The 21,652-nt window shown below is 37.1% G+C and overlaps 1 protein-coding gene and 1 long non-coding RNA gene across 6 annotated transcripts in view; both read left to right on the top strand.

The window, feature by feature from the left end:
* Nucleotides 1–21,652, top strand: part of LOC126922462 (POU domain, class 6, transcription factor 1) — a 210,940-nt gene that overhangs the window by 123,448 nt on the left and 65,840 nt on the right. The window contains exon 1 of one of the 5 annotated variants that reach the window (XM_050735018.1): nucleotides 1,735–1,876. The exons of 3 other annotated variants lie outside the window; for them this stretch is intronic. The gene's annotated coding sequence lies outside the window, so the exon portion shown is untranslated. Of the gene's footprint in view, nucleotides 1–1,734; nucleotides 1,877–21,652 lie in introns of those variants that run through there. One more of the 5 variants, XM_050735017.1, reaches the window with a different exon arrangement.
* On the top strand, nucleotides 9,443–11,825 carry LOC126922473 (uncharacterized). Its single transcript, XR_007712787.1, has 2 exons — nucleotides 9,443–11,558; nucleotides 11,633–11,825. It is a non-coding gene; the product is annotated as an uncharacterized LOC126922473 (long non-coding RNA).

Here is a 21,652-nt window from a genome sequence, read left to right on the forward strand (position 1 = left end):
ATTGAGAAAAGTGACTTCCTAACTAAATTAGGGAACTATTATGTATATTCTATGTATTATATATACCTATGTATGTTTAAGACATTGGGAATCTAAGCGACTTTTTAAGTCGTTCTTCCTGTTTAATACGTTAAATGAAGGATTCTTTTACAGTAAAAGAATTCCACTTTCAAGTCAAATCTTGTTTTCTCGCTGTATTATTTGAATATGCTAAAAAGTAGAAAGGAAGAGATCGGATGTCCGAAAAAAAGCTGGCATCTTCACTCAACAAGGGAACATAGAAACTGGTGTATGCAGGAGGTGCATTATTCCGTGGAATCGAGCGTGACTCAGTTCCCAACTATTTTCCCTACTTTCCCAATTAACGTGGCACGCGCGGGTGTGTAGGAATACAGTTAAAATGGCACAGTTTTCGTCGACCGCGGAGCCACCCCTAAATTCGGCTGCACGCGGTCGCATTCCTGTGTTTTAAAATCTCGGCAAAGGCGCGGGAAACAAAAGGCAAGTTGCAGCGACGCGCAACTTTCACCCCGTACGTGTAGCGGAAACGAGAGAGAAAACGGGTGTAAAAATAAAAAAAACAAGAGAGAGAGAGAGAGAGAGAGAGAGAGAGAGGGAACGGTCAAAAAACCGGGGTAAAAAGACAAGAAAAAGAACGTCGGGAAAAAAGGAGGGAAAAAGGAGATGCACAGGGGTGTGAGTTGGTGAAAAAAGAAAAAAGAAGGAAAGGGATTCGCTGAACCCGGGGCTCCAACGAGCTAACGCTTTTATTATCCGTCGCTTTAATTTAAGCGGCTCTAGTCGCTCCGTCACGGTTCCAGGTGTGAATTAAGCGCGGAATAAGCGAGCAGCCGCGTATCCACTTTCGGCGCCCACGGCGATGCGCGGAATAATTAAATGTGTGTTTTGATAAACGCAAACGAAACCGTCGCCATGCCACCCCTCCGCACAGTCAGAGACGCAAGAAACATGCAATTCCACGCCCGTTTCCGAACCACCTAGCAGAAATTTCACGGGCAACCGAAGGACACCCGTTTTTCCTTGCGCTTCCTCTCCCTTCGCTACAGTTATCTTTATGCAAATATTTCTCCTACGTTTCATCGTGAACCAATCCTCTATCCTCGGTCGTGGGAGCGATCGAAGAGTCGATGGAGGCTCGATGGATTAAGCATGGTTTATTGCTGTTTGATCGTTTTGAAGGGCTACTTTCTATAGTTGGTGGTTCGTTAATCGTGAATAGGGTTACTAGGTTATGAATTTGGAGATTTTATTAATTATTAGAGACTTTGGTTTTGTTATACTGCATCTATGTAATAGGAATGTCGACTAATTCCAAGTGCAAAAATGTTTACTATTTTTAGTCACATTTATTGGCATATTAATATATTAACTATTATGTTAGAAAGCATATAGATTTACTGAATTACATATTCGTTGGAAAAAGTATTTACAAATCTTGAATTTTACTATTAATATCTTATGTTATTATTATATAGAGAAAGAACTTTGAAGTCGCAAAATTTATTGCTTTTATCAAGAATAAATGCATGATTTTTTTTCAATTACGACGCGTGTTCAATTTTTTAAATAATTCAATTCAACGAAAGATACTTTTTTATTTCTAAGAATACCTTTATTTCAGTATTGTCCTCGGTGTGTAAATCGATCGTCAAGTAAGTGCGTCCGAGGCGCGTCGCCCTTCAAGGCCGGAAATCGTAAACAGAGTCCTCAGTTTGTATCGAAAGTTTGAACCGTGCGGAGTGATGTGCGCGTTCGTCTTCTATTCTAAAATTGCGTCGTACTATATTGAAACTGTGCGAATGGACGATATCCGAAAAATTCTACGCTGTCCGTCATTCCGTATCAGTCAAGATAGGTTCGTGCCATTTAATTCTGTACACTCTATTGCCATTTGCAGTCATAATTATCAATATTGTCTAAAGAGACGAAAATTCTACGTTGTATAAACACTTTTTTGCAATCATTTTACCCGTGTTTCATAATCACTTTTTTCTTTAGAATTTTAAGATACGAATTAATGGATCGTAAATTGCAATTGCTATAGCTAACATAATTCTCTTAAATATTTTTACTTGCTTTTAATGATATATGTATATTATTTTTCCAATTATCAAAATTTTACTTAGTTTAAAGTAATTTTTATCGTTGTAGATGTAATTTTCTCCTGAAAAGAAGAATTCTGTATACTCTTAAGTAGATAAAATTAGCCATGATCACAGATAAAGAGATTGCAAATCCTGTTTAACTAAAAGTCACGCGTATTCCATTAGATTTAAACTCAGATTCGTAATTATAACCGACATTCTCTTACGGATGAAAGAAAGAGAAAGAAAAATTCTATGTAACAGATTTCCCGTTTTCTACCGCGATGTTTTGTGAATAATTTCACGTAAAAATGTAACACCTATATATTTTTCGGTCAACTCGTTCCCAACGTTTTTCAAAACATCGTTCCCCAATCATCGTGTGTACATTATCGCTCGACAGTATTTACACATTCACTGTCACTGACGTAAAATTACTTATTTACGTAAACTGTATCTGACACTAGCGTGAAATTACTCATTTTACAAGATAACAGAAATATTTAAAAAGAACGGTAGATAATCTAAACATTCTCCTCAAGCATTATATTATTATACTATTATAACTATTATTTTATATACTATTATTTTTTGTTTAATTTTAAACAGGATTTCTAAAATTTTGCTCTTAATTTTGGATATGAAAATTACGAGTATGAAATTATTAAATATTTTTCTGCTTATCCTTCGATATGCAATTAAACTAAAAGAAATTTCCAAGATAAGTTAACTTCGTCCTAAGTTCCATATACACAGTACTTAGTAAGAAAACAAGTTACATAATCTTAAAAATAGAATATTCATATGTTTCACAATATACATATCTAATAAAAGTTACTTAAATTCCTTCATGACGTATTCTGTCTCCCATACGTCAATTCGCCATAAAAATCAGATATAAGGAGCTAAAGACTTACTGTTATAAGGATTTGAGCGCGATTTCCCGTGTCAATTTTATGCTGTGGATTTTTCAGAGATACTTAAAAGCACTGCCTCGGTTGAAACGAAAGCGAGATTAAGATATAAATAAATAAATCGTAGCAGAATTAAAGATTATTATAACAAATAATCACAGTTAGTAAACTGACCAAGAATAATTGAACATATAACTTATCCGGAAGTTAGATAGTACCGCCTATCAAGCGGGATTTTTGAAAGCGCAGCCGCGTACGACTACTTTCAACGCCAGTGGCAACGCGCGGCATAATTAAATGTGTGTTTTGATAAACGCCGCACGCAACGCTCGCGATCGGGCGTGCAAGCAAGAAACGGTCGACGAGGCAGCCGCTTGTTCGCTGCAAACTTTCATGGAAGTGTCTACACAGCGTCCTTGTTGGAACCTCGTCCTCCCACATCTCCTTCTTTCTCGCTCTAACCCGTATCTCTACGTACGTGTCTCTCTGTCTCCTTCTCATCTTACTTCCTGTCCGTCTCTCTCTCTCTCTCTCTCTCTTCTCCTAGTTAGAATACAGAGGCACGACCATAGGCGATAGGGATTTGTGTTAGGGGGCCGCACTGGCACTGCTCTGGAAACTGCTGATTCGAAATTAACGAAAATTAATTGGCAACGTCGCGATATTAATTCCCGAGATTAATTCCCCAGGACGTAGTGCTAATTGATATCTCTCGGTGCCAGGAGCGAGTGAGAGAGAGAGGGTGGTTGCTACCGGGTCAGATGGAGAGAAAGCATAGAGATCCGCAGCTTGCAACGCAGCTGCACCTTGATCCGTTCGAATCTTGATATCAACATGAGTTAGCGCCTTTTTCGATGCAAAAATTCGAACATTTCGTGTTACGAACGAAGAAGGATCCCGAGATAAAACAAAACTTAATCGTTAGATAAGGTATTTCGTTAGGTCTAGTTTTCTAAGGAAAAATATCGAAGTCAGTAATTACGTTCTTATCAAGAAATCAGAAAATTTATTCTCGCTATATAATAAAATTTTTGTGTCGAGGATAAGATATCGACGTCGAGGTATTTCTTGTTGATGAATATTAATAAAAAAAAATTGTAATATTTCATTTTGTAGTTAAAAAGATATGTAGGGGCGTGTCGTTGTTCAATCGTTCAAAAATCGATTTTAATCGTCAGATCCCGCTTTCGTAAGTATTGAACATCGATTCATTTTTATTTAGTAGTTGAAAAATTTATTTTCACGATTGAAACACGGATGAAAATGTTGAATCGAGGATAAATGCTGAACAAGACCGCAGTGTTTCTCGTTAGTTGGGGTTAATAAGATAGAACATGAGTTTCAACTATATTTAACTTGACACTTATGTAACAAACGTCGCGTCACTGTCGTTTAAGTATGTGTTTGTAAATGATACACGTATATTCTTAGTAATCTTGACGACGTTCTTTATGAAGAGTTGACCAAATTCTTTCGATAACGCGTGGATGTGCAGTTTGATTTCTTTCTGGATTATTCTGTTGACAATCGTCAAGAAAATGGAGATAAATGCGTTATAAACGGTTGATAGATGCGTTTTACGGTAGATGCATTTGTCTGGCAACGTATCGTGTAGCGCGGAAGAGAAAGTGTTAGTTTTTCCATCGGACGTCATTCCATTAATGAAATTCTTCTTAGTCTCTAGTAATGACGCTGTTAATCATCTTTCGTCTACGTTCGTATTGCATATTTTACAGCTTTTTCATTATAATTTGCGAGAAAATATAAAATATTCCCAGTAACATACTCGTTATAATATTTAAAGGATGAAACGAATCTCTGTCTAGATTTCATCTTTTCGGCTGTATTCATAAAAATATGAACTTGCATAAAAATCCACAGTTTCGAACTATGTACAGTGTGGCTACAAAACATATCTGTGCACAATCTTATTTGGCAAAAAAACTTTTTTCATGTTAGGTTCTTAGTAAATAGTATCGAAATTTTTGTAATCATATAAACGTATTACTAAATGATGCAGAATTTAATATAATTAGATTTAATTAACTGATATACAAATGTAATAATACATGTAACGGTGTACAAATAGCTTTCGTACTCGCCGTATATCTTATCTCTTGAAATTTTTACATCTGTTTACCTATTTTATCACAAATCATAGTTATCTCCATTAAAAATCTACGACCACATAAGAATAAGAATCAAAATATTCCAAAATAAAAAATCCACAACTCGGAAAGTCACCAAATTCTAATCGTCGTTGTCTCTGAAGGATCGATCGCGACCCTGCAGTCGATACAAGGCAATCAAGCATTAATTACCCTCGCGAAACGCAATAAATTTCAACAATGTATAAAACACGATCTCGGTAGAACGTGTCTCGAAACAAAATCGTAATTAATTCTTGGCATAGGGCGGATAATGAAGACGAAGCGAGGCTTGGTGGATGGTCGTGGCGAATTCTCATTGAAGAAGTGTCGCCCAGGCCGGTGTTTATAGCCGGATAAACCACCGGGACCAGTCGACAATTAAAGTTGAAAACTCTTTGGGCTTGGGGATGTTTTACGTCGGCCAAGACGGTCGGTGCTGAGCTCGTAAAACCTAATATAATTAAACATAAAAATATCCCGGTAGCTAGCCCGAACCGACTAGCTTGGCTGAACGAGGCAAAGTGAATAAAAAGTGCTCTTTATTACAATGAGCTTTAATTAACGCGCGCTCGCTCGCTCGCTCGCGATGACTGCTCGCGTACCGCGCACTTTCTCAACTTTAATTTACAACGTCTGAAAGCGCACCCGGGCGCGTTCGTTACATCGTTGCCATAAAGCATAGACACATAATTATGCGGCGCAGGGTGAATGAACGCGGGACGCTGATTCGTCTACAGGGCATTAAATCCTTTTGTGAAACGCCGTTCTTCCTCCCTCCAGTCACCGGCATCTATGCTATTGCGAGTTCGTAAATGATGGATTTGGGTATGGGATAATCGAAACGTCGAATTCGTGTTGGGAAATGTTCGGCAAGATAAATTATTCTCTCGAAATCGAATCATCGAATGCTCCATATTTTATGACTGTTTCACTAGATATCACTTGTTTATAAGATATCTTAGGATGAGACTTAACGCTTTTCTAAAGCTTCACGTTTCTGATTAGAAAGTTTGTATAATGAAGTCTAATTTTGGAAAGAAGGAACATTAGATCGCAGAGTGTAGAATTTCTATTATATTGTGTTTGGAAATATGAGGCTGTGGGATTGTTGTATCATTATATTCCAAGATAATTCTTAACGGAAAACAATGTACGATTCTTTAGCGTAATCTATACATATAACGATCGTTCAAAAAGTAAGTCTATAGCTATAGCTCCTATTTAGTACCTTGTGCACATATCTTTTGTACATTATATCCAGATAAATTATATAGGTATTCTTCACTCAAAACATTGAATGTAATTATGCCCTCTTTTCGTATCCTAATTGCAAACAATCGATGCTTCCATGTATCTCTAACGATCGAAATTCATCGCCAGTCATTTGAAATAAATAATCACATTACATTCGTGTTTCTATCTTTTCCTACAATGTTCATTCATCATAACGATATGATTTTGTAAAGTTGTTTCAAAATGGAGGAATATGGTAGAGGAGAAAGGATACATATATTAAAGTTACTTTTTTCAATTTATCACTAGCTGGAAGACAATCGCCTTATTAAATAAGTAAGTAAAACGTTACTTCAAACTCGCGCATCGAAAACTTTATACACTAGAAAGATACTGAAAATCGAATATTGGACATGGTATACTACACGTAACTCTTAATTAACCCATACATCTACAAGCGCTGACATTTAATTCTTCATATAACCACACAACTCACCATTTGAATAATAAATTTCAGAAAAATCTCGCATAATCTTCTCTAGAATACAAATAAATCTTTTCCTCGTATTTTGAACTCATAACGTACCTTTCAAGTTTCCATGTCTCCTCGCGATCAAAAATCTTGGTGTTACGTTATCCCATGAAACATTTCCGAATGATATCTTTATCCAAACGACTCACGATCTCGCCATACAATCCCATTCATTTCAAATCACCGATGAAGAAACTCAGCCACCCGAAGATGAAACGACCCAACGATTAAGCATAGTGACAGACAATTTTCTATACATAAGAAATACGCGTCAAAATCTCGGGATCGGCGGAACAGAACGCTCCTCGCGACTCGCGATCTGTGGATTTTGAAGTAATAAATTTCTCGTTGGTCGGTCGATGGTTCGCCGTCAGGTTATGCGCGAAAGTTGAAATTTATGTCTCGGTTGTTTATGATCGGCCAGTGATAAGGGATCTACGGACGTATGACAAATGATCCCGTAATGAAAAGTGAAAGATACTGCGCGTAGTGGGTCCTGGTTCTGCATAAATTTCAATGATTTAGCGCGTCGCCTGTGCTGCCGCGTATCCTCATTGAATATACACAGCGATCGATAAAACTAAAGCTTGGATCGATCCGCGGAGCGAAAAGTCATCGATCCGTCGTGCAAACGTTTGCTGTCCAACCCCTGAAGCCACGGCACTAGGTCACACGCCGCTTGTAACTCGAGAATCATAGCGGTCTCATCGTTGCCGAGAGAAGGAAACATATTTTATGAGGCATTTAGATCAAACGAGAAAATGTTAGTTCTTCTCTCACTTTTAGTAAAAGTTTAATGAAGTGAAACTCTAAACAAATATCAGTTTGCCGTCTGACGACCGCTCGCTGAATTGTAAATCAAACGTTCGAATGGTCTAAAAATGCTTTGAAAATGCTCCAAAAGGAATTTGTTCAATTCTTTTAGATCTGAGTGTATATGTATATTACGTATAATATTTGCTCGCGTTCGTCATGAAGTAACGTACAAATTTCTAGTTATTAATAATTAATTTTCCAATAATTCGCTCACTTGGTTTAAACGCATCATTGGAATTGCAGATTGGCGACAGTGAAGGCGGATTAATTGTCGTTGAACGTCTCTTTACACGCTAGCATCAAGCAAAAGAAACATTTTATTTCGTTTGTACCGTTCTCCGGCGAATGGCAGACGTTATGCAAGTGCTTGCGCAAATAGCTAATAACATTGTGAATCGCTGGACTTATATGCTCGCGGTAATGTTCCTCCTTGAAGGATGCGAACTTCTATTTCTAATTAACTGATCAATACGTATTTGGAGAATTCCAACTATTTAAATCATTTATGATCTTGCAATATTAATTGAAGATTAAATTTGTCATTTTCGATCCAGTTTCATGTTTCTAATATTAAAAGATATCTGGAGATCGAATAGAATATGTTGATATTTTTATTGTTATGTATAATGTCTTGTTTTAATTATTTAATATCTTTTAAAGATATTAATAATTCTTTTTGTTTACTGAAATGAGAACAGACAAGATCGACATATAAAAATGAAAATATCGCACCAGGATTAACTTGTTGTTAAGTAAACTTAAATTCTTTTGTAATATTCTTCAAAGTAATATCATTTGCTTCTTCATTTTCTTACTGTTAGTTAATTTTAAAACAATATTAAAATTCTAAGTTTATTACCTAGAGAAGTTTATGGCAAATTACGAGACTTTAAATGATTTGATTATATTCTACCGTTTACCGTTTGTGGATGTATTGCCATTAGACTTTCATTGGTTATACATGTATTATATTAAGTGTCTATATATATTTTGTGTCTTCTATATTATACGTTGCCGGCTGCTGCTTAAAAATACGATATTGATAAAGACGAATGTCTCAGAAACAATCACCGAAGTAGAAAAAAACATGTAACATAACTCGTTAAATGTTATAAATGTTATTTATATAAAGATCATAGGAGAAAATCAGGATAAATTACATTTCCATTTTTTACAAGAAAACAATTATAAAATTTTGCAAACCCATCTCAAGATTATTTTTTTATTTGGTTTTAGTATTAAATATGTGTTTTTTGCTACCCACTCGAAACATTTTAAAAATATTGAAGCTTATAATGCTAGTTATAGGTTTTACAACATTGCACAATATTATACCAGTCTTTCACAGTACTTTGTGAGAGTTCGGAGCTAATCATTTTCCTTTCAAATATTTCGTATAATAATACTTCTTTTTAACCACCAAGTTACATCGAATTAAAATAACTAATATAAATAGAAAGCTTATTTTTTCTTATAGTTTTCATACATATTAGAATATCTTTCTTGCAAAATCGAATGAGCTTCGTTCAAAATTGGTTAGTTATTTTTCATTTTCTTGTCCGTGTAGTTGTATAAAATATAAAGTACAAATTAAAAGGAAATAACACAAACTGTTATAATCACCATACGAACTTAGAATAGTAATAAAATAACAAAGAAATCAGATATATATATATATATAAATATGTTAAAATATTTCCCTTATAAAATTGCATCGACTTTGCTCAAAACCAAGTTATTCTACCAACACGAGTTCTTCTTGAATTATCTGTAAGAATATAGCTATCCTTGCATCCAATCCACTCGTACGAAACGAGTACAATATCAACGGGCAGGTTGCTTGAATTAACACGTCCGGATGAAAATGGAGGCGTTGGATCGAACATAACAGTTGCTCGATCGTGGCAGTCCCTCCGTTGACCTCGTAAAGTCGGATCGGTAATACGGAACACTATTTATTCCCGAAGTTTCGACGGCTCGGTTGAGCCGAAAGCAGCTCACTTGGAGGTAATTACGAGGATTCGCCGTCTTTCTCAACGGCGGCGGCGCGCCGTCTCTGCCCTTCTCTCTTTCTTCGCCTGTGCAAAGTATACTGCCGTCTCGCTCCCGCCCGCCGATTCTATCGGGCATAATTACCTTTCGCTGTCCCTCTCGGATAATCATTGTAACACCTAAGCACCCTACCTAACCTACCGGAGCCTAGCCAGCGTTTCCAGCGTTATTCGCCATCGATCGACCGCCCTGACGACGATTTCCGTGCTACGACGTGGTCATTGCTGCCATACGAGTAGATCGTTTCGCTAACGATTACAGTGTCACTCGGCCAATCTAGGATTATCGCTATTTCGGAAGCCGGCATGCGACCAGAACCGACGCGGTTATCGATATCGCTGCCGTGATTCGTTGAGTACACTCGATAATTCCTGCTTACCAATTCATTTTCCACGTGTCTTTTTTGTTTGATTCTATTAATGTCGATTTATCCGTCTCATAGCGCAGCACGAGACAGTATTATAAATTGAATATCTCCTTTTGGTCATTGTTGATATAATTATATTTTTCGAACGTTAAACATATATCTCAAGTTTGAACAAGACGTGAGGAAATTCGTATTGTATTGATTGCTTTCTCTCGATTTTATGGCAAACGTCTTCTTGTAATATTACAAACTCTTTTCGTTTCGAACAAATTTGAAGATCGCAGCAGAGTTAAATGTCATTGTAGGTAGTGCAATTATTAATAAAGTTGAAAGTATATATTTCTTGTGTCTGACACGTGAAATATACGAGATCTTGAAAATGAAGAGATAATGATAGAGGAAATTATCCATTTTGATTTCTTTGTTATTTTATTATTATTCTAAAGTCATATGGTGATTATAGCAGTTTGTGTTACAATATTTCCTTTTAATTTGTACTTTATATTTTATACAATAAATGTTAGGATGAATATTTTCTAATACAAATTGAAATAGCTAAATAAACCTAAATTGGCGCGAATCTATGGTTCCGTGATGTCAACTTAAAATGAACATATCTAACACGCACAATTGCAAAGAAACATACAAGAGAAATAATGATCACTGCTGTTAACTATCGCAGAAAATCTTGTACTCGTCATTATAATAATAGTGAAGTAAAGTATAGAGTGTGTATTGTTCGAATAATTATGAGCTGATCATTATTACCACGCAGTGTCATACTTAATTCAATGAGTCATGTAGTGACATAATTCTTCATAATAATCTTCAGAAAATTAAAAATACCGTCATTCGATATTTCCAATATAATTACATAGAATCTTACCTCATTAAAAAAGTACTTAAAACGTCGCCAATAAATTCGCCACCTAATCGAATTTCCAGGAAACATTCTCTTTAAAAAAAAGCCAGGCACGGAACGAATCGTAAATCATGAAATTTTATTCTCGGAATTCATCATCGTCTAAGATATTAATCAAATTTAACACCGTCGTCCTGGCTTTCCACATTTTGTTCCGTGTCTTACCGCGAGACGAGACCAGTACGCTGTACCGTTCGATTTTCTTGGCGAAATCGTCCGTCCGCATGCTGCGCATACCAGTCGCGATAAACGCGCCGGTGAAACGCGATTCGGCTCGAACGTTCCCCGCGCATTAATGGTACGTCGCGTTAAGAGCTTCGAGAAGAAGAAAAAAGGATCTTTCTATCCCCTCTTACGATCAATTGCATAACAACGATTGCCATAAAATATTTAACATGCAATTGTGTTATAAAAAGAATTATTCCGGAAGAAGGAGAGAGAATTTACCTCGAGGAAAATAGAGTAAGGTAGGATCATTAATAGACCGTGGATTTTTATGTATTTATGAGAAATTTAAATAATCTTCGGACACTTATCGTAGAAAACTTGTATCTACATATTGTACGTGATATGTAAAACATGTTGGAATTTCATTGTCACCGTAACAAAATGCGTGGTGATGTTGTGATTATATTCGTAAAATTTGAATCCAATCTGAAATTCTAAAATTCACCATTTGGTATCTATGTCATCTTCTTACTGCAAATAAACTTATGCGAATAATTTGTTTTTTAGCTTGAAACATAGCTTGAAATTTTCAAATTAACAAAAAATAAAGTTATAGGATGGGCGGGCTCCTAAGCGACCGAAATGTTAAAACTTGGACTTCTGAAATAACCCTACCTTACGAGATCATGTTAAGAGATCATGAAATAATCAGAGTGAAAATGGCAGTCGAGAATAATGGGATTCTTTACGAGGCGTTTATCGATCCGTTTCTAGCCGTAGAAAACCAGCTGGCAAGCAATGAATTCGGCAAATGGAACCTGGCGAAAGGCGTCGAACTTACTCCGGGTTCTACCGTCTGTCGTCGGTTAAGATTTAATCCGTTAATCTATTCCCGGTAATAAGGAATCCATAATGAGTCGAAGCACAGACATCTATATCGTTCTACTGTCGTCTGTGGAAAGGGTGAACGAAGACGCAGTTACGCGTTCGCTCCCCGCGGTTCAGAAGGTGAACACTGAGAGGCTGTCGTTGGAGAGAGGACAGAGAGAACGAGAAACGCGAGTGGAGGACGATGGAGAGGATGTAGGGTGATAGAATTGGTGGGGCGAGGAGGGCGATGGTAGGGGGTTAATTAAGCCGTCCTAATATAACTTCTCCTCGGCCCCCGAGTTATCGAGTATTATTCCGCAAATGTGTCGACCTCAAAGACAATGCCATTCCGGGAAAATTTATTTGTGTCGCTGTACACTGCCATCTCTACCGCCTCGAAACAAACCCGACGAAACTTCTGCCAGGCTCGCGCAACTTAATTAAACCGACCGTGGCCGCGTCGGTCCTGTACGAAGTGTCGACCTCTCCCTCTTCCTATCCTTTTCTCTCTGCCACCCTGGTACTACCTCGCGATTCTTTTTTATTCCTTTCTTGCTTTCTTCGTCGCGATGCCTTTCGACCCCCCTCCCCCCATCCACTGCACTCTCTGGTTACTTCATTAAACAGTTGGTTGGAGTTTTCCGACCAACCAACGCCGTTTCGGTCGTGTAATTATGTAATGAAAAGTGGTGTCGATGGAAGAGGGTGGTTTCAGGGGAGGAATGGGCAGCACGTTGCGTTACACGCGAATTTCGACAGGTAGTTGGGATTGCAGGGTACGAGAGGAATTCTCGGAGGTGTGTCTTCATTTGGAATGATTCTACATAAATTAATTTGGTTTGGATTACGTGGGTTACGTGGAAGATGTACGAGGAAGAATTGTTCAAGAGAAATAGAGAACATTGACTTTAAAATTTGACAAACGCTTCATGGAGCAGTTTGGATTCGTAGAGACCGAAAAATGTGTTTTGCTGTCTGCTTTTTTTGCTTCTTTATTAGGAGCCTGCAAAGAGTAACATTTAAAAATATCCTTCGATATCCCACTTTCATTTATCTTCAGAACTATCTAATGTAAATTATGGACCAACTAAATTGTGAAAAATGAATACATCTGAAGACTACAATGCGCTTGTAAAGATCTGTATACATATTCGATTACATCGAGTTCGTCAGAACGTTCATTTATCTTAATACGCTTCTATAACCCTAACTGTGGCCAGCGTAACCATAATCTTACGCTAATACGTTTACTTAACTGACCAATATGAAGCCAAGAAAAATGTTCATTTTATATCTACTCCATGATACTATATAAATTCACAGAAATTCTGCAGAGCCCGAGTCCTTTATCCTAGACATCACTAGAAATCTATCCGACAATAAAAAAATTTTTTGTAAAACCCGATATATAGACCGATGAGGACCCGAAATCCAAGTCGTTCATCGAATTTACCCTGTGGAGAGATCGAATGTTGAAACGGGGGTTCGAATTACGACAGGGGTGAACGATCGTGTCGGGCCAGGGGCGTTGGTATTGTTGCCTCGGTCGGCCATCACGGTCGTTGCAGTAATTATGTGCTGACGTTTTCCTCGGTAACGTTTTCAAGTGAACCGCCGTGAAGATGCTTCCCAGAAGTCATCAGCGCTGGACGAGTTCGTTCAGCACATGTTAAGAGATCCACTTGTCGTCGCACAAGTGGCGAGGAAGAAGGAGAAGAAGCACGAGGAGGAGGATCGGGAGAATAAATTATTATTACGCTGGTAAATCCGGTCAATCTCGTGGACGGACTCCGATGCGCGGCGATGACGACGAACCGCCGCCAATCGCCGCAATGGAGATGCATGGGAGTGCGTTAATCCACACAGAATGTTCCGACACTTGACATTTCCTTTAATAATGGCGTCTTCATTCGTTGAACCGCAAGTTCAAGTTAACTGGGGAGCTACGCTTAAGGAGCACGCTGTTCTCACTGCGCATGCTAAAGATCTATGGAATTCGTACGGAGAACTCACGAGTTCAACTCGTTTTTATCCCTTGGTGAAAATAATTAGAGGATCGCGAGCATGATGTATGTGCAAGTCCCTTTTAACGAGATTCTCAGAATCTTAGATTTTATTTATGCTCACTGTTTCGTTTCTGATAAGGAATGCTTTATTTTTATACATATTTTCTTGGAAATCTCAGTATTATTGTTTTTTCTGCAAATCTAGCAATTTTGAAAAGTTGATAAACAATAATATTCCATGCTCGATATTTTTATGGCAAAGAAAATGTTGAAAATTCCCATTTTATACTATATTTTATAATGTAGAGATTCGATTAAAATATGGAGATTCTGAGAATCGTAAATTTTATTTGTGGAATTTTGTGTACGTCTCGCATTATTTCATTAGTGATAAGGAAAATCTTATTTCTTTACTTTCTTGTTGATAGTTTTAGGATAGCTATACTTGTTTCGTATATAATCATTTCAGAATTTGAAAAAAATATTATTCCGTTTAATATTTCATTCGATAAAGAAAATATGCGGTATTGATGTGATAGAAATATTCCAACTACATTCTATAGAAAGCTCTACTAAAATATAGAGTATTCAAATATAACATATACATATATATATATATATATATATATATATAGATATAGATATGATCATATTACGTATATTTATAATACTAATAGATGTCCAAAATTTTCAGCTATTAATTCTCTCTGGATTTTAATGATTTCTAAAATTACCTACTCAACTTTACCTTATTTCGTCTCTAAAATATCGAATAATAAGCAAAATCGGAGATAGCTATTTTACATATGCGTTTCAAAGATCCGAGATCGCAAAGTACAGCACAAAGGACTATAGAAGACACACATTGACTAAAATGTAAACGCGTGAAATCAATTTGGATGAAAGGCGAAGACATTAATTAATCGATACGCTTTACCAGGTCGCGAGTTAAAATACTTGCGCAAATAAATGGGTTCCCCAAGTAGAAACAGGTTAAATTATACATGCACATACATGTATCATACATACGACATTCTATAAATACGACGCAAATGCAATTTTGATCGTCAATTTCTGATAAGAATCGCGCGAGGAGAAAACAGAGTAGGGATGTTATTACGACTCGAGTGTGTTACGACTCGGGGTTACAATGAAAAATGCCGAGCGAATTAATTCATCGTCTCTTTTTCTCGTTTATCTCCATACAGTAGTATGCAAAAGTTCCAAACGAGAAGGGTCTTACATAAATGGAAATACATATCCCATTTTAAAAATTGAAGATTAAAAAAAAAGACATGATAAGTACACTTTTGTTGATTTCTTGATTTTAATGTCACTTTATGATTAAATAAAAGGGCTTTGATGTAACGTAATCGAAAGTGAAAGCAACCGCCAATAGTATAATATAATATATATGGCATAATTATTAAGACAACAAAAATCTTGAAAATTTTGACGAATATGATAAAAACGAATATAGAAAACACACATTTAATTTCAAAACCGAATAAGAAAACTATTTTGGAAGATTCACGAAATTATAGAATTCTTAGAATTCCCTTTCGTAGTTACGATATTAAAAAGCAAAATTCGATAATGTAAACGATGATTGAAAAAGAAATTGCGTTATAGAAATATCGCGTTAACGCTCTTAATGTGTTCAAATTCTCCAATATTACTTTTGAAATGTAAAGTGAAAAGTCTGTCTAACCAGAAACTTTTGTAGAGCACTGTATGAGAGCTCAGCTCGTGGCGAGCAAACCGAATGAAAATTGATTCGACATTGATAGTCACGTTTCATAACCTTGACGATGATAATGGAGAAACCTCGGTACCGATTAACCTTTTTCCACGCGAACTATATTGACCAGTACCTACTTATGACCATAGTCTTGGCTGGCGTAGCCGGGGTAACGTAGCTAGAATAATCGTCTTAGCAGTAGAACCGCGAGAGCGCTGGCAGTATCGTTGGAACATCTAGAATTACGCTCATTAACACCAAGGCATCTGCTAATGATCTTACTTGGCTCCGGATTGTGTAACTCAAGGACTGCGCGGAAATCGGTCGCCGTGTATAATAAGCCTCCTCGGAATAATGTTATTCCTTATGCGAATTACGACGTACTCCCGTTGTCTTCCTCTAACGCCGAGTTATAAATCAAATGTTCACTCGATAAAAAAGTTCAACAGACAATTGCTTATTTCTTTCCTTTTTTTTAAGTGCTTGAGATTAGTTGATTCTTTGTTCGTTTTTCTCGTGTCACGTTAATTATTTGTAATTGCATGAAGTTGAATGTTGGAATTTATGGAGGAAAATGCGTAAGATTGTTAAGAATAGTTTAATTAGCGTTGAAATCACGAGGTTCATATCGTTTAATATGTGATTTTGCAACTGAAATTTTATTAAGTAGTCGTTTAAGAGGTATTCAGAGAACATATAGAAACTTTGCTGCAATTTAAAAAATCTGACAAACTCTAGTCAATCATACTTTCGCGTTGCAAGCAATTAAGCATCCGTTCCATCGCAAATATTCAAGCAACCATTACAGAGAGGATTATCATTAATTATCAGACACATTTCAGATACGAAGGATATTTCGGGGAATCTTTTAGAGTCTTGTAAAATCTTCAAAGTTCAAACAAGCATACACCGAACCATCCCAATTATAGAGAACTAATTAACAAAAGTGTTTAAAATTCGAAGAACATTTTAAAGAATTTTAGAATCCTATAAAATTTTGAAATAAAAAATGAGCCAACCAATAATAGAGAGAATTAATTAGCAAAAAATTCCTAAGATTCTAAGAATATTTCATAGAATTCTAAAATTTTATGAAATTCTAAAAGACTGAACTTAATATTTTATGAAAAATAGCTACGTTGAAGCACGAGATATTCATCGTAAGATCCTCGAACCGTATCTATGGCCGTTGATGTGGCACTGGCGGATAATTATCGTCGGCTGGAGTCCTTGGGCCACGATGTTGAATCGAATTAGCTAATCTCGTCGTTGCGTCTAGGCGCAAGACACGGAGGTGTTAATTTCCATGTCTTTGATTTTTGGCAAGAGAGAGTTTCACAACGTTGTTCCAATCTAAAGACCCGACGCTCTTATTCCCGATATCTTGAACGCCCTGTGGCAGTTTTGTTACTCATCCCACTGTCAAGAGCCCGTACACGCGTTAGATTTCGACGTGAAAGAGGCGAGGAGCCGCGCGTGACTTAGCCTTTGCGAACCGAAAAGGCTTTACGTCAACACGATCTAATAAAGTCACGACTCTTGGATACGAAGGTTAACATTGTTCCTTCCTTTGACTTGTTTTCACCTAGTCGGCGGCAATTCGCTTTACGAGCTATTCCTTTGCACCTATCCTCGTGTCTCACTTTTAACTTCTTCGATTATGTGCAGATTGAACGTACGAGAATGGTGAAATATGTCTTTATATAGGCTCACATTGTTTATCTCTATGTTGTAGAATATTTATAATAAGCATGAAATAGCGATGTTGACCTTTGGTATTTGAGATGTATCACATGATTCGTTCCTGTAAGGATGATAATGTAGGCTTCCGATGCGTGACATATTAGGAAGAGATGCTTCAAGTATCATAAAAAAATCTCATCTATGCGTATTATTTCCATATAATCTCATTCCACGAATATTTAATAAATATGCTACTGCAAATAAACTCCCAGATAATTCCCATAAGTTAAAACACTCTAATTCTGAAGTACTTCCATTTATTATCTACAACCAGTCGAACATTTTGGGTCACGATCCTTCTTCAGTTGTATCTATATGTACATAGAATCTCTATTAACTGTGTCATTAACATAGCAAATATCAAGAATGCTTTTTCTTCCACCAATATATTTTCATCTAAGAGATTTTCCAAGCTAATACAATGCTAATTTGACATTTTTTCCATCTAATTAAAAGTGTTATAAGTAATAACTTTTATAGAACACGTACTAACTCCAAACATTTGACGAACAGTATAAATCCTACTCTATCAAATATGGAAAATCTAAATAGTTCAAAATATCGAAAAGAAAACAACTGCCCTTAAAAAAGCGCACACAACTAAAATCGATCAGCGTGATAGATCAAAATAGATCAGAATAAATGAGAAGTTGGATGAATCACGATATTCTAAGGCGCCTGAGAATTTCACGGGACCGTCAGAGATCGTTTATCAATTGGAATTATTGATCATCAGCGAACGTAGCCTAATTTACAGAACGAGAACGAACAGAGTCGGCTTAGGGTAGCGGAGCGTAGGCCAGAATGACACTCTTGGTAATCCCCCGGACCTTCCCTGTCGTTTCTAACCAACAGATCGGTAAGGGGGAGGGACGCGATGCCTCACGGTACTATCGATCATTCGGCAGGCCTCATAATTAGCAATTAACTATATCCATTAGTCGGTGATATAATTACCATGTGCTCCTACTACCGACGCTTAACCCGCCGTCTGCACGGCACAGCGGACGTTGCGAGGGGCTGATTTTCGCGGCATTAGCAGGTACATCACGATAATTATACGATCGATTATTCTAGGAGACCGACGGAGGGGGCGGGGGCAGAGGATGAGGGGGGCGAAAATTGCTCCCTTCGTCCCCACCAAAGTGTCTAGTAAACTTGGCTAGTTTCGACTCGAATCGATCCATCCTATTTTCGATAATTCAAGGTCCGCGTGTCCTTTCCACCTTCATTGTAAGCTGTGTTCTCTTTTTGTTTATGCCGCTTGCCATATGTATTAGGACACTTGCTCGACGTCACTTTATTGAGAAACTTGAACAAATTTTACTTTGTTTAATATATTTCATGGTAAGGCACACGTGATGCGAATAAAAGGATACATTTGTAATAAAATAATTAGAAAATAAAAGCAGTGAAAAGCAGCATTATCTAACTTGTATCTACTACTAATTATTATATACCTATTAATAGTAATGATTGATAGTGTATGTTTTGTGAATGTAAGAATATTCTTCAACCTGTGACGATTATTGTATTCGTTGGTATAATTGTTATTTTAATCGTCTTTGGAAGAACTGTTATTTTCTTATGAAAGATTATTATACGTTAAATATACATTAAGGATACGTTAAATAGTAATTTGTGGACTTACGATTCTTTCATGAAAGTTTCATGAATTATTCGTCGGTGTTTTATTTTAATTTTGCTCGAAGCTGTTCGAAGTCGATGACGTACTGAGCATATCATTTATCTATTTAAGTCTATTTATGTAACTCAAGTCTATGACAGCACTCTGTTACACAATAATCTATTAACTAACAATATAATATTAGTGTATTGACAGATTATAAGTTAAAGTTGCGAACTATTCTTGTACAATTTTATACCAAACAGATTTATAACATGCAAAATTAATCGTGTATGTAAAACTTCATTCGTTGTATTACCAAACTTGTTTCTATTATGCAAGAAAATATATTAATGTTAATAATTTGTTACTTACGACTTGTGATATTTCACTAGGAGCATCGAATTGGCAACTTTCAATTGTACAGAAAGACCTAGGCCACGTATTTTATTCTTCCAACATAAATCACAAAAATCTGTCATTCGTAAAAGTCTTACGATAAATTCGCAGTTTCGAATGGATAGAACTATCTGCCATCAAGCTCTGCCAGAAGGTCAGTCGCATCGTAATAAGACATTCAGTTGCGATGGAATCGATAGTTGGAAAAGTTATTAACCCGGTACATGCCGGTCATTTCGACGTGGCGGTTTCTGCTATACACCGTGTAAATCCCTCTACCCCCTGTTCGACCGGCCTCGTGTATTCTTCTTTCCCAGTCCATGTCGAGCGGTCGAAATGAAATTTAATCACCGAAGAAGTTAGAAACGGGCCAGGGCGACGACGCGTGTGCCGGTTGAATTAGCTGCACGAGACACGGCAGAGAGTTCACACACGCGGCTGAAAGTTTCAGTCGGCCCTCCTCGGTAATTATTATCGTGGGATTGGTATAACCGTTGATTATGGCTATTATAAACTGTCGGGCAAATATAAGAAGGTTAGGGGTAGGGCGCGGAGTCGGTGTTAGGTAGTTGGAATTAGCCGGGCAGGATCGGCCTAGAACTATCTTGGATACCGCTGATTGCGGAATTAGAATTTATATGGATCTGTGCACGCGAGCCCGCGAGCCCAGTGGCTCTCAATTTCTGGTCCTGGTCGTTAAAACGAGCTTGTCGTGATACGAACGATCTGTTTTCGGGCCGCGGTCGGTTTACGATTAATTCTAAAAGCTCTCGATATACCACTTAATTCGGCCAACGATATCAGCGATTAACGTCCAGCAATGATGTGGCGCCTACATCGCCCCGCCTCTGGTGTCCAGCTCGCCAATTCACTCAAAACCTCCTCTCTTCCCCCTCGTCCATCCCTCCTTTCCCCATATACCGCCCCCTCATGTTTGATCACCCTCTCCCCCCTCTCTCTATCCTCTCTTCGCTTTCCACCCGCTTTGCTCGTCGCACGCAATGAAATTACTACGCGTCCCATGAAAATAATCTAATTGAATAACGCGTCGTTATCATTTTTGCGTAATAACGATGAGGGCAGACCTTGATCGTGATTTCGGCCAGGGAATATGGCGATGTTTGGTGAAAACGATAATTGTCGAATATAGCCCCGGCGACAGTGCAATACGGGTCGATTATATAACCTGCAGCAGATTAATGTTTCAAGGAACGTTGCTTGGGGAATTCTGTGGTGCGATATCACTGGGTTAGTTGAATCGGTTTACCTGATTCTCCACGGTGATTCGGGTGGGAGATTAAGATCCTTTCGTTCCTTATATCTCATCTGTATTTTTGCCCATATTTATTTCTCTAATCTAGTTCCATTTATTATTTTTTTTATATAATTAGTTTACGACCGTTTAATTTAATATTTTCAATGCAATATAATTTCTATTATAATTCCGAGAAGGTTGATTTCGTTTTCAAAGGCACCTTTGATATAAATTGAAAACACTAATTGTACTTGCTAATTTGTATAGTGAACCACTTATGCTGTAACATATAATTAGCATAAAGTTATAGAAATAAGTAAACGAAATTTTAAATCGTGGTTCTGTCGCGCTTTTACTATTAAGAGTAAGTTGAACAAATTTGATAAAAGTGGTATTTTATTAAATCCTCCGAAACCATTGTTGAAGAGTGAAATTATAGCTATAGATACGTTACTTATGACCATAGATAAAGTTCTACTTCTTGTCGGAAAAATTAAAACGCAGATTTTCAACAGAATTTTATAGAAATACAATTTCATAGACAGAATTGATAATAAAGTAGCATCGATATATTGCATGTTTAACGAACAATCTCAAAAATATTTATTTGGCTCGTCTCTACTCGAAGTTAGGCTCGAATTATCCTATACTCGAATTTCTTCAATTTACATAATCATTACCAGTTCCTCAATCACTGGGATCATCTATCAGCACACAAAGCCTAGTATCGTCCCACAGTATCGAGAGACAAT

The sequence above is a fragment of the Bombus affinis genome, chromosome 12 (genome assembly GCF_024516045.1).
Source record: "Bombus affinis isolate iyBomAffi1 chromosome 12, iyBomAffi1.2, whole genome shotgun sequence".
Lineage (NCBI taxonomy): Eukaryota > Metazoa > Arthropoda > Insecta > Hymenoptera > Apidae > Bombus > Bombus affinis.